The 12978-nt window shown below is 39.2% G+C and overlaps 1 protein-coding gene across 8 annotated transcripts in view; it reads right to left on the reverse strand.

The window, feature by feature from the left end:
• ARHGAP28 (Rho GTPase activating protein 28) overlaps positions 1 to 12978 on the reverse strand; it is a 228510-nt gene that overhangs the window by 173494 nt on the left and 42038 nt on the right. The window contains exon 1 of one of the 8 annotated variants that reach the window (XM_045458485.1): positions 2761 to 2858. The exons of the other annotated variants lie outside the window; for them this stretch is intronic. The gene's annotated coding sequence lies outside the window, so the exon portion shown is untranslated. Of the gene's footprint in view, positions 1 to 2760; positions 2859 to 12978 lie in introns of those variants that run through there. 8 annotated transcript variants of the gene reach the window in all.

Consider the following 12978-nt stretch of genomic DNA (forward strand, 5'->3'; position numbering starts at 1 on the left):
TAATATGATTTAATGTCAATTAAATGCTTACAATAAAGAATGACCACCCTGAAAATGAATCTATTTAATAGTTAAAATATAATCAAATTGGTCTGTTCTACAAATGTAGCCCTCCATCCTTCCTAATCAAATCCCTATTTTATGAGGTTGGATTTGCCAGATGCTTGGAATTTTTTTAAGTTTTGGAGATATGTCTTCAAAATGGAAGGGACTTTGCTATTTTTTGTAATAGGAAAATTGGCTTCTTGTCTTAGCAATTGACAATTAACTTCATAACCCTAGAGAATTTCAAAGACAAAATCCAACAAAAATCAGGAAAGAAAATTAAACAGCAAAAAGCATGATTTAGACAATTACAGAGAGACAGCATTCTAGTATTTTGTAATCAATCTATGTTGCTGCTCTTATTAGTTCTGGCAGGGCCACCCCCACAGAGAACCAGTGGATACTCCAGACAGCCCAGTGGAGTAGACGTGTGTCTGTGATATCCTCTGAATCATCCCAGGCTACTGAGCCCTAAATTAGATGCTGCATTTTAACAGGAGACATATTATCTCCAAAAAGAGGGACTGTCGCACAATGAGGTCATGGAAATTTTACTTTTACAGTGCAGAAAACAAAAGCATTTCCTTTCTCATTCACAATTCACAGCCTGGGACTGTTGTGTTTTTATTTTTGTGTGTTTTGGGTTTTTTTGTTTGTGTTTTTTAACAAGCTAAACTGGCAAAGTGAAAATATAAGCAACTGGAACCTGACCTTGATTATCATTTCCCTGTGTTTCTTCAGGTTCATTTTCTATTTCTTACTTTATACAAAACTGTCTTCTATAATCAGTTTTATAACCAGAGTCAATTATTTTGTTTTTCAACTTTGAAGAAGAAACTTCATGCCATCCCCTTCCCTCCATCCCATAAATATTTACAGGACGTGTTGCTGGGTACTGAGATCATACGGATAATGGCTCCAGATCTTAGGGAGACAGGGGGCAGCTACAGAGGAAACATCATAATTATTTTTGGAATAATAAATGGAGGGTTGCAGTGGGCTCTGGGTTCACTGGGAGCACACAGGAAATAACCTGGTGCCGGATGGAAGAGAAAAGGAAAAGGTAGCCAGGCAGGATTCCTGGACAATGTAACCTGTGACCCAAAGACCAAAGATGATAGGCCCTAACCTGGTGAAGAAGAACGGGGAGAAGGCTCTTCAGGCAAGGGAAGCAGGGTGCGCAGAAAGGGGGCACAGTGTCGTGGTTAAGAAGCATAGGCTCTGGTATGTATATTTTACCACAATTTTCTTTAATTTTTTTTAATGTTTATTGTAAGAGATAGTGTGTGCGGGCACACAAACAGGGGAAAGGGAGAGAGAAGAAGAGACAGAAGCCCAAGCAGGCTCTGCACCATTAGCACAGAGCCCAATGTAGGGCTCTAAACTCACAAACGGGAGATCATGACCTGAGCCAAAATGAAGGGTCAGTCACTTAACCGACTGTGTCACCCAGGCGTCCCACCACGATTTTCAAAAAACCAGCAGCAGAGGTTTTGGAGGGAGGCCACTATACTTCACTTGGGCAAATTATTCACCCTCTGGGTCATTTCACAATCTGTAAAATGAGAAGCAAAATAGTACCTACCTCCTAGGAGTAAAACCCTTGGGACTTTAATTCACGTAAAGCACTTGGACCTGTGCCAGCTTTATAGGAAGCACTAAATAAATGTTAGTATTTATTATTCTGTATACAGACCCAGAGATGAGAGAGGGCAGGACACCTTCAAGGGCATGATGAGTTTAAGTTGCCTTCTCTAAACAGGAAAGTCCAGTAGACAGAAGAAAGAATCCAGAAAAGAAAACTGGGCTGAAGTTTATCTTTAAAAGTATTTTTGAAAAAACGTTTGCTGTTTTCTTTTTTAGCTATACAGGATGATGGATGTTAACTAAACTTGTTGTGACAATTATTTCACAATATAGGTAAGTCAAATCATCATATTGTACACTTTATTTTTTTATTTATTTTTTTTTTAATTTTTTTTTTTCAACGTTTATTTATTTTTGGGACAGAGAGAGACACAGCATGAACGGGGGAGGGGCAGAGAGAGAGGGAGACACAGAATCGGAAACAGGCTCCAGGCTCTGAGCCATCAGCCCAGAGCCTGACGCGGGGCTCGAACTCACGGACCGCGAGATCGTGACCTGGCTGAAGTCGGACGCTTAACCGACTGCGCCACCCAGGCGCCCCGATCATATTGTACACTTTAAACTTAGTGCCATATAACAATGATCTCTCAATAAAACTGCAAAACAAGAATTATTTTAAAAAATTAATGACATTTTAAAGATATCACTTTTTCCTCCCTGAGGTCCTCACTGAACTTTAAATGTATACTGAGGGTATATCTTTGAAGCCATCTATACGTCAACTGCTTCTTAAGAATAACCTGTCAGTACAAAATAATTATGTCTTCCAGCATGAAAATACCCCTTTACAAAGAGCAGGCTGATCCCCCCACTCTAACTACGACTTCTATCCCAACATCTGAGAAGGAGTGCACTTTTACATCTATGGATGCCAAACATTCCCACAAAAACCCGTATTTGGTTTCACACACCCCATTTGATAGTCTGTGACTAGAGGAATGTTATGTTATGATGCCACATGTTATATGGAAAGGCATGACAAGAGGACAATATGAGACAGTGTAATGAGTCCTCCCCATAAAATAATGGTACAGCAATATTAGAATATTGGAGGCTTGAGTTACTTACCATCTTAGTTTCCTCACTGGAAAAGTAAGGCTAGATGTTTTCTAAGGACCCTTGGGACCTCAAATGTCCTGTAAACTACTTGATGAACAGGATGTCTGGAATCAAGGAAGAACAGAAAACCCTGAGTAAGAAGGAATATCTGTCCAGTCCAGAAATCTGTCAGATAATGCTACCAAGGAATATTTGTAGGAAAGGGTGATATTTTATTTGGCTATTATGTCTCTAACTTTCCTAGAAAGATACACTACTAATTTACTACTCAGACTTCAGCTAACCTTTTTTCAGTCTCTATTTTGAGTGTAGTGCAGGCTACTGAATAGATAATGTACAAACAGATGAGATCAGTTGTTTGCTCTGATTGACTTCTAGCTCAAACATTTTTTTGCCTCATGTTGTTATGATTATATTGGCTAGAGATGTACTAAAAACTTTATCCCTAATCTCAGAAATGCTTCATTTGCATAAACAAACATTTCTCTCTGTCTTGGCACACAAGAGTAAGGACTGGTGGTCACATGTGCAGATCACACACCTGCATGGGATCTGAGGAAAGCACTAGAAACACAGAGCAGACTCCCAATAAGGAAAAGGGTTTTGGACCGTGGGTGTGAGGGTCAAAAGGATCATTTCTTTTGTCTTCCTATTAGACAACAATTTGCATAATTTCCACCCATCGTATGTGAAATACTGAGAGGCTTCCACTTCCTCTACACCTTCCTTGAGAAGTGGCTAAAACTCAGCACCTTCTTATGCCATAATCTCATTAAATGTTGATGCCAACATTGTTCACTTCTGAGAACAGGAATATCCTATTCAAACAGGTATTAAATCGTAAGCCTAGGCACTCTGAGGCTCGGCCCAGTCAGCTTTCTCACCTTGGCCCGAAATGCCCAAGCCACAGACACTGCCCATCCAGAAGTGTCCTGATTATAGGGAGACAGAACCAAATGGCAGCCTCCCACACAGCAGGCATTCTAGCTGGCCCCCAGGTTAGCCTGGGCTATTTTTATATTGAATTTGCCTTCCACTTGTTCAAAGCTAATCTCTAGGTACCAGGGAAACAGCCCTCTCAGGGGATATAAAATGATCATAAGACCTATAAATGTAAAGATCCCCAGGATGAAGGAGGGGGGCAGATTTTGAATGCTAATTTGACCAACATCTTCTTAACTTGTGCTTCATGAATTACCTACAAATGCAGGCAAATTTGCACAACATACATATGTGTACTTTTCACAGGGGCCTAAACCTTTTATTAGATTCTCTAAGAGTTCTGTGATTTGAAAAAGCTAAGAACTACATGATAAAAAATAGCTCTTTTTAAAAATACAAGTCAAGTCCCCAAGCCACAACAGGAAAACATAAAATGCATCACTTTTTGCTTTCATTTAAATATCTTTGAGTAATGAAAATAACTCCAAATTAAAAGACCATATCTGTTATATATGTTCAGTTTGTGAAAAGTTATCTCACTTCAATAGTTCATCAAATAATTTTGACAACAGTATTCACAATTTGATTTTAAGTAAATTCATCCTAAAACCAGAAACAAAACAAAAAACAAAAAAAAATTTCCTGAATGGAAAACAGTTTCCCAGATTAGGTACTGCTGCAGTAAATGGATCATTTAATTGAATACTTGCTGAATTTCAGGTCTACTCATGGTTGGGTATGTGGAGAATTCTATTCTAGGGGTAGCATCATTCAAAGAAGGCAGAAAACCTGTAACAGAATCTCTTTATCAATTTCCCAAAACAAACAGGGTTGCATTCCATTACCCCAGCAGCCATGGGCTTAACTGCAGCTGACCAAATTTGAGATGACCTCCAAAATCTGTTCTTAGTAACATTCTTGTCTTCATGGAATTGCCAAAATGCCGGTGGGGGTTGGGGTTTCAATAGGGTTGAGTTTAAGTCTTCCCCCTCTGCCTGTCCTGTCTGCCTCTTGTTCACACACTGCTAAAACTCTGTCACCCACGATACCCAGCTGTGTCATCCAACCACAAGGCAAGTTAACTGGGGTAAGAGCTGTCTATGGTTCTACTAAATGCGAAGTCTGAAGACTGGGACTTTGACCGAACCACTAGAATTCTGGTGTATGTTTATGATTATTATTAAGCCAGCTACCTCCAATGTGTAAGTTAGTTTCTATCAGTTATTTGACTGGGAGGGTACATCAACTGAGAGTTCTAAAAGAAGTTTAGGTTTAAATCTGATTCTTTCAAAATTAATTCTTCAGTAAGTTATACGGTATCTATAAAGAGTTGAAGACAGCCTCCCAAAGTGAGGTATTTTTATTGATTTATTTTCATTGCTTTGGCTAAAACAATCGGTATTTCTTTAATAACTCATTCATTAAGCCAACCCCATTTCACAAATAAAATCCTGCAAATGTGGGTATAGAATCTACTACTACTTCCTCACCAATCCTCAGTACCTCCAAGCTGAATTACTGGACCGTTCCTCCGCCTTCTCTTTGACCACACCCCCATCCATACACCAATACATGCACATCACACAGTACATATCCACATGCCTTTTCGTCAAGGAAGCAAATCCTGTATTCTCTCCCTTAGTGAGATCAAACCCCGCGCTGGGCTCCATGCTGGGTGCGAAGCCTACTTAAACACGCACACATACACGCACATACACACAGAGAAAATATTCAACGACATGCTCACACACCTCTTGGAAGTCTCTGCTTATTCAAATTGCATTAAATTTATTCTAATTTTGTACCAATATAAATAGAAATATTAAATCTAGTATACATAATATGGATAAAAAAGTAAGTTACCAATGACTGTTCTCTTTAAACTAGAACAAAAAATAAAAATAGAGTGCTGTGGGAGCCTTAAATGGTATCCAACATTCCTATTAATTGGGCTATCAATTTATGATCATCTGAAAAATCAGTTCTGATTACTGGCAGGCTCTTTTTTTCAAAGAAAGGCTGAAAGACAAATACTTACTGATATACTGATACCGACTGGAAGTAGGCTGGTTGAAATAAACCAAACTCTACTTTGAGTAACTGAAGCTACTAACAGTGAACAACAACTCGTGCTTACTGTACAGACAGCTTAAGTACCCAAGAGATCAACTAAATAAGCAAAATTAAGAAGGGGAAAGGTGTTATTATGCAATTAGTACAGATCTAAAGCCATGTTTTGGTTAAAAATCTAGGATTATCTAAATACCTTCATTTCCAACCTACTAAGAGAGAAAAACAGAATTAAGTGTTCAAAGAATCCCTAGAGATCAACTAATCAATGGAACCCCTTCATTATCCAAATAAAGAGATGGGTGTGAACTGAGTTTGATCCAACCATAATCGTTTCACCCAAAGTGCACATGGAGTGGTCTCTACCTCCTTGAGGAGACTCACTTCACCCAGCCTCAGTGATACCAGGAAGTGGCTGCTATGCCTTTTCCTCCCACAAGCTCTTCTGCCAAAGATACTTCCTGCTCACATTCCTCCTACTGACCTGTGCTCATCTTTTTTTTTTTTTTTTTAATTAAAGTTTAGTTGACATCAAGTGTTGAATTAGTTTCAGGTGTACAACAGAGTGATTTGACAATTCGATACATTATGAAATGCTCACCATGTAAGTGTAGTCACCATCTGACACTATACAACATTATCATCATATTATTGACTATATTCCCTATGCTGAACTTTTTATCCCTGTGACTTATTTATTTCATAGCTGGAAGCTTCTGGTCATTCTTGGAGACTTTATTTAGCTATAGACTCCTTTGAAGCTTTCCTTAACCACTGTATCTCTCTCACCAACCTAACCCGGAGTGGCAGTTGAACATTCTCTGCTCTCTCAGAGCATCCCACACATTGTTCCTCAATCGTTCTTTTCACAATTCAAATACCGAGTGTCCACATTGGGCCACTGGGCTAATGCTGGGGATACAGAGGGAGAGGCAGCATTTCTGTCCTCAATGAGCTGCACTTCAGAGGCAGATGAAATAACCTGTTAACCAGTCCATCTGGTCTCATCGAAGGATGAACTATTAACCATTTTTGTAGTCCCAGAATCCAATATATGGTATACAGAGCTTAAAAGATGCTTGTTCAACTTCACCTTTATTGTGAAAATTGGAGTTTAAGTTATGGTTTTAATGAGTAAAATAACCCTTATGCAAAATTTAATCTTTAAAATGGAGGGTTTATTTAACTTCTCTTCATGATCCTTTTCTGACTTTTATGTGTTGAGGCATACTCATTTACAATTGTCACCAGATTTTTTTATTAATTATTCTTCACTTCATAGCATATTACCATGAGTTTATATTAAACTATGAATAAAGGCTAATTCAGTGGTTTCTGAGAAAGCAGGTAGCATATAAGGTCAGAACAGTATATTCCCTAACAGAATACCAATTCAAGATTTCTAATACTTCTAGGGTCAAAAATAATAGCAAATTCTGAAAATATCATCATATAGTTGAGAGATTATTATTATGAATTGTTTATATATATATGTATATGTATATGTGTGTGTACATATATATATATATATATATATATATATATATATATATATATAGTACCTAGCTCTGTATTAGACCAGGGATACTGAGATGAATAAGACATGGCCCTGGAAATCAACAAATTCTTGGCCTTTAGAGAAGTCAGCTATAGAAGCACTGCTACTAAGTAGAGGGTAAGTGCAATGCTAGAAGAATGGATGAGGTAGAGAAGGCACAGAAAGGACATGACCAACTTGATTGGAGGGGGAGGCAGCCAGGGAAGAAGATGTCACAAAATAAGTAATGCTGAGATTTTAGAAGACCTCCTTGGTAACTCCCCAACCAAAGGACAGGTCACATGTCCACATTTCAGCCTCCACAACCTTCCCTCTGCAACCATTTGTTAAGACTCTACTGAGCGCCAGGCCCTTGGATGGGGGGAGGGGAAGGTAGTTAAAAATTCTGCAATGAAGAAAACAAATTATGTTCTTGTCTTCACAGTGCTTATCTACTACTGTGGGGCTGGGGTTAAAGTTTTATCCTATATGCAAAAATCAACGGATTTTAAGTAGGACCAAATGTGTTTGAGTCTTGCATTTTAGAAATCTAGGTTTCTTTCTTGATTTTGAGCGAATTTTCAGCTTTTTGGGGGTAAGTTTTATAAGCTCCCCCCCTACAGTCTGCCTTTTCTCTCTCTGCACCTTCCCATAAGCTAAGTTTTTTATAATAAGTTCTACTTGCTCTATTTCCTCACCTCACTTTCACCCTTAACCTGCAGCAAACTGGCTTCCACCTCTACAACTTCATTAAACCCACTCTAGCCAAGATCTTCACTGCTATCCACCCAATAAACCCTGGGGGGGATCTTCAGTCTTAACATTTTTGGCCATTAGCCACTCCTCACACAGCTTTCTGCTCATTTTAAACCTAATGCCTTGGTTTCCAGAATGCTCCTAGTCTCTTGATCTCCCAATGCTCTGCCCTTCCCTATTTGGCACTGCTCCCCAGGTTTCTATCTTTGTTCCTCTGCCATCTCTACAGACACTCTTTTCTCCCTTGCCAGACTGCACGCACGTAGTACTGGTTTTAATTCTCTCCTGAATGCAGACATCTCTCATGAATAAAGAGCTTAGAATTTCCAGCCTTGATTTCCCTCCCAGGCTGCCAGCAGGTAGAGCCAACTACCAGCTGGACATAGACACTTAGTATAATTTTCAATTTTCACCTGCTACACTCATCTCCCCATCTACAATCTGCTCATCCACCAGAATTCTCAATTTCAGTTAATAACACTCCAAAACAGAATCTCAAGTATTTTTTCCTGGTCCCCAGTATGCATTTAACCATCAAATACCAAGTCCATTGCTTGTTCCTCCCCCAGAATCTATTACTCCCTTTCCTTTGTATTCCCACAACCCCTTATCATCTTTACTTAACAATGGCATTATCCTTCTAAATTATTTCTCTACCCCAGTCTTGGTCCCTCCTTAAAACAATCTTTTACACTCCAGAAAAATAAGAAGACTGCAAGAAAACTGTTGTAAGATTACAATTATGATTTTATGGATTTTAATGCAATAGCTCTGAATCCAGCTTACAATAGTAAGAATGATCTAAATTGGGTATGAACAGTTTGGAGATGGAGAGTGGAAGAAACAGAAAAGAGAACAAACCAGGTTAAAATTTGGTTAACTAAAGAGAGTTCCTTCTTAAAACACATAAAAAAGTCCTTCCATGGACTCTAAAAGAAAATTGGTGCTATTTTTTTTTTAATTCCCATAATAAGAACTATTTTAGAGTCTGGATAAGTATCATGTTTGTTTAAGATTGGTATAATAGAAATCAGCTTCACTCGGGCTTCTGCTAAGCAGTGACTCATGTTGTTTTAGCTGGTGTTGACTCACTGCCCCACAAAGGATGACACAGCTTTAAATAGGCAGAGCATGGCCTGCTTTTTCCAATTACATACTTCCAGCAACTAGAAGAGGCAGGGGTCCTCCAGAGCAGAGCTTTCTGCAACTAAGCACAATTTAGACTTTACAAATACAGTTGCCAAGTTGACCTTGTAATCACTGAGCTTTATAAATGAGGAGGGAGAGAAGTTAAGTTGTGGTATGTTAAAAATCACAGGGGCCAGGCATCCTCTGTTTTTCAAAACAAAATCTGCGGAAACTTACAGTCAGCTCTTTTCCCATTTAATTGCTTACTCTATTGAGGTCAGCAAATGTTTTCCTTTAAGATTCCAATGAAAAGCCACAACAAGTGTGTTTTCAAGACTGTCCACGTTAACTTAGTGAGATAACGTAGGGGTAGCTACAACCGTGTTTGAAAGGAAGCTAAGGAAATGCCATTCTCATAATTGTTGCCACCTTTTCTCTGCTTCTGTACCCTTAATGTTTCCCAGTGAGAAAGCCAGTTTCCCCCACTGCCATGATTTCCACGTTGTTAACCTGACTGCTCCCAGAACACATGAGACCATGTTGTGGGCCTGAGTGGGTGACCAGGGGTCAGCAGAATGAATTCAGAGTCTGGCTCAACCAGTTGGTTATTCCTTATGAGGCTCTCGGCAAGACACTTTCCCACACTTTGCTTCCCTGTTGTACCACAGAGAGTGTTCCTTGCAGTCCTTACTCATGAGGAGTCTTTCATGATGCTTCATTCCTATTTGTAACACACTCTGAACTCCCTGACTGGTTAAGAATAGTTAGAAGAGACTCCTAAAGACACAGCAGTTAGCAGAAATGTCCGAACCATGCTGTTTATATATAACTACAATGACCGTCCAGTCTCTGTAGTTCTGGTGTCCCAAGAACCTAAGTTTATCAAAATGAATACCTTGCGAAATAAACACAAGTGCACACAGCCAGAGGCCATTCTGACTCTGACCTCTCCAGATGACTCAAGTCCAGACGACAGTGGGCTCCGAAATAATTTTCAAAACAGGAATCCTCGCTCGCAGGACAATTTAAGTCGGCATTATGCATGGTTCCAAGATCACTGATGGATAAGGGCTATGCTTAGACTTAGGGACGCGAGGCATGGCTCAGGGGTCTGGATTGCCACAACCTACCTTATCATATCTAAATTTTTGAGCAAGATTTGGAAAAAACTGATCTTCACAGAAGTATGGTCTAAGATCTGGATTGGTCTCTTGGTTGGTTTCAAATCATGACAAGGCAAAAACCTGACTGAATATTGGGAGAGAAAATAGGAAAAAGCCCCATTAATTCTCATGGAGTATTGTTTCTCAACTTGCATTAAGATTTCTTACACTGTAGCATTTTTCACAGAACTGTAACAAAAAATCCTACAATTTATATGGAACCACAAAAGACTCTGAATAGCCAAAGCAATCTTGAGAAAGAAAAAGCAAAGCCGGAGGCATCACAATTCTGGACTTCAAGTTATTTTGCAAAGCTGTAGTAACCAGAACAGTGTGGTACTGGCACAAAAGCACACACATAGATCAACAGAACAGAATACGAAACACGGAAATAAAGCTACAGTTATAAGACCAGTTAATCTTCAACAAAGCAGGAAAGAATATACAATGGCAAAAAGTCTCTTTTTTTAATTTTTTTAATGTTTATTTTTGAGAGAGAGACAGAGAGACAGAGAGACAGAGAGAGACAGTGCACAAGCGGGGGAGGGGCAGAGAAAGAGGCACAGAATCCGAAGGCCCCAGGCTCCAGACTCCAGGCTCTGAGCTGTCAGCACAGAGCCCGATGCAGGGCTCGAACTCACGAGCCATGAGATCATGACCTGAGCCAAAGTTGGGCACGTAACCGACTGAGCCACCCAAGTGCCTCAAAAACACAACAAATGGTGTTGGGAAAACAGTTCCACTACATCCATAAGAATGAAACTGGACCACCTTCTTAAACCACACACAAAAATAAACTCAAAATGGATTAAAGACCTAAATGTGAGGCAGGAAAGCATAAAATTCCTAGAAGGGAACACAGGCAGTAATTTCTCTGTCATCAGCTGCAGCAACATTTTTCTAGATATGTCTCCTGAGCTAAGAGAAATGAAAGCAAAAATAAACTATCGGGACTACATCAAAATAATAAGCTTCTGTAGAGCAAAGGAAACAATCGATAAAACTAAAAGGCAACCTACTGAATAGGAGAAGATATCTGCAAATAACATATGCGATAAAGGGTTAGTATCTAAAATATATAAAGAACAGATACAACTCAATACCCAAAATACATATAATCCAATTAAAAAAATGGGCAGAAGGCATGAACAGACATTTCTCCAAAGAAGACATCCAGATGGCCAACAGACACATGAAAATATGCTCAACATCACTTATCATCAGGGAAATACCAAAACTACAATGGGATATCATCTCACACCTGTCACAATGGCTAAAATAAAATATGTAACAGGGGCACCTGGTGGCTCAGTCAGTTGAGCATCTAACTTCGGCTCAAGTCATGATCTCACAGTTTGTGGGTTTCGGCCCTGCATCAGGCTCATTGGTGTCAGCGTGGAGCCCACTTCAGATCTTCTGTACTTCTCTCTCTCTCTGCTCCTTCCCAGCTTGCTCTCTCTCCCTCTCAAAAATAAATACATCTTAAAAAAAAATATATATATATATATACATATATATATATATATACACATATATATACACATACATACACATATATATATACACATATACATATATATAAAACAAGTATATACATGTATATATACATAAAACAAGTGTTGGTAAAGATATAGACAAAAAGAAGGGGCACCTGGGTGGCTCAGTCGATTAAGCATCCAACTTCAGCTCAGGTCATGATCTCACGGCTTGTGAGTTCAAACACCACATCAGCTCTGTGCTGACAGCTCAGAGCTTGAAGCCTGCTTCAGATTCTGTGTCTCCCTCTCTTTCTTTCTTTTTTTTTTTTTTTTTTAACGTTTTTATTTATTTTTGAGACAGAGAGAGACAGAGCATGAACGGGGGAAGGGCAGAGAGAGAGGGAGACACAAAATCAGAAGGAGGCTCCAGGCTCTGAGCCATCAGCCCAGAGCCCGACTCGGGGCTCAAACTCACGGACTGTGAGATCGTGACCTGAGCTGAAGTCGGACACTTAACCGACTGCGCCACCCAGGCGCCCCTCTCCCTCTCTTTCTAACCCTCTCTTGCTCACACTCCATCTCTCCCCTCCTCAAAAATAAATAAACATTAAAAAAAGTTTTCTTTTTAAAAATGTGCAGAAAAAGAAGCCTCCTGTACTGTTGGTGAGAATGCAACCTGGTACAGCCACTGTGGAAAACGGTATGGATGTTCCTCAAAAAGTTAAAAATACAATTACTCTAAATCTAGTAATCGCACTACTGGTATTTACCCAAAAATACTGATTGGAAGGGACTATGTTTAGAGCAGCATTATTCACAATAGCCAAATTATGGAAGCAGCCCAAGTGTCCATCAATATCATCAATAGATGAATGGATAAAGAAGATGTGATGTGTGTGTATGTATGTATGTATGTATGTATGTGTGTGTACACATATATATAATGGAATATTATTCAGCCATAAAAGATAATGAAACCTTGCCATTTGCAATGACATGTATGCAGCTAAAGTGTATATTAAGCAAAATAAGTCAGTCAAAGAAAGACAAAAATGAACAAAAAAGCAAAGGAAAAAAAGAGAGACAGAGACAGAGACAGAAACAGAGACAAACCAAGTAACAGACTCTTAACTATAGAGAACTGATGGCTACC

This window comes from Leopardus geoffroyi, chromosome D3, assembly GCF_018350155.1.
Source record: "Leopardus geoffroyi isolate Oge1 chromosome D3, O.geoffroyi_Oge1_pat1.0, whole genome shotgun sequence".
In the NCBI taxonomy this organism is placed as follows: Eukaryota; Metazoa; Chordata; class Mammalia; order Carnivora; family Felidae; genus Leopardus; species Leopardus geoffroyi.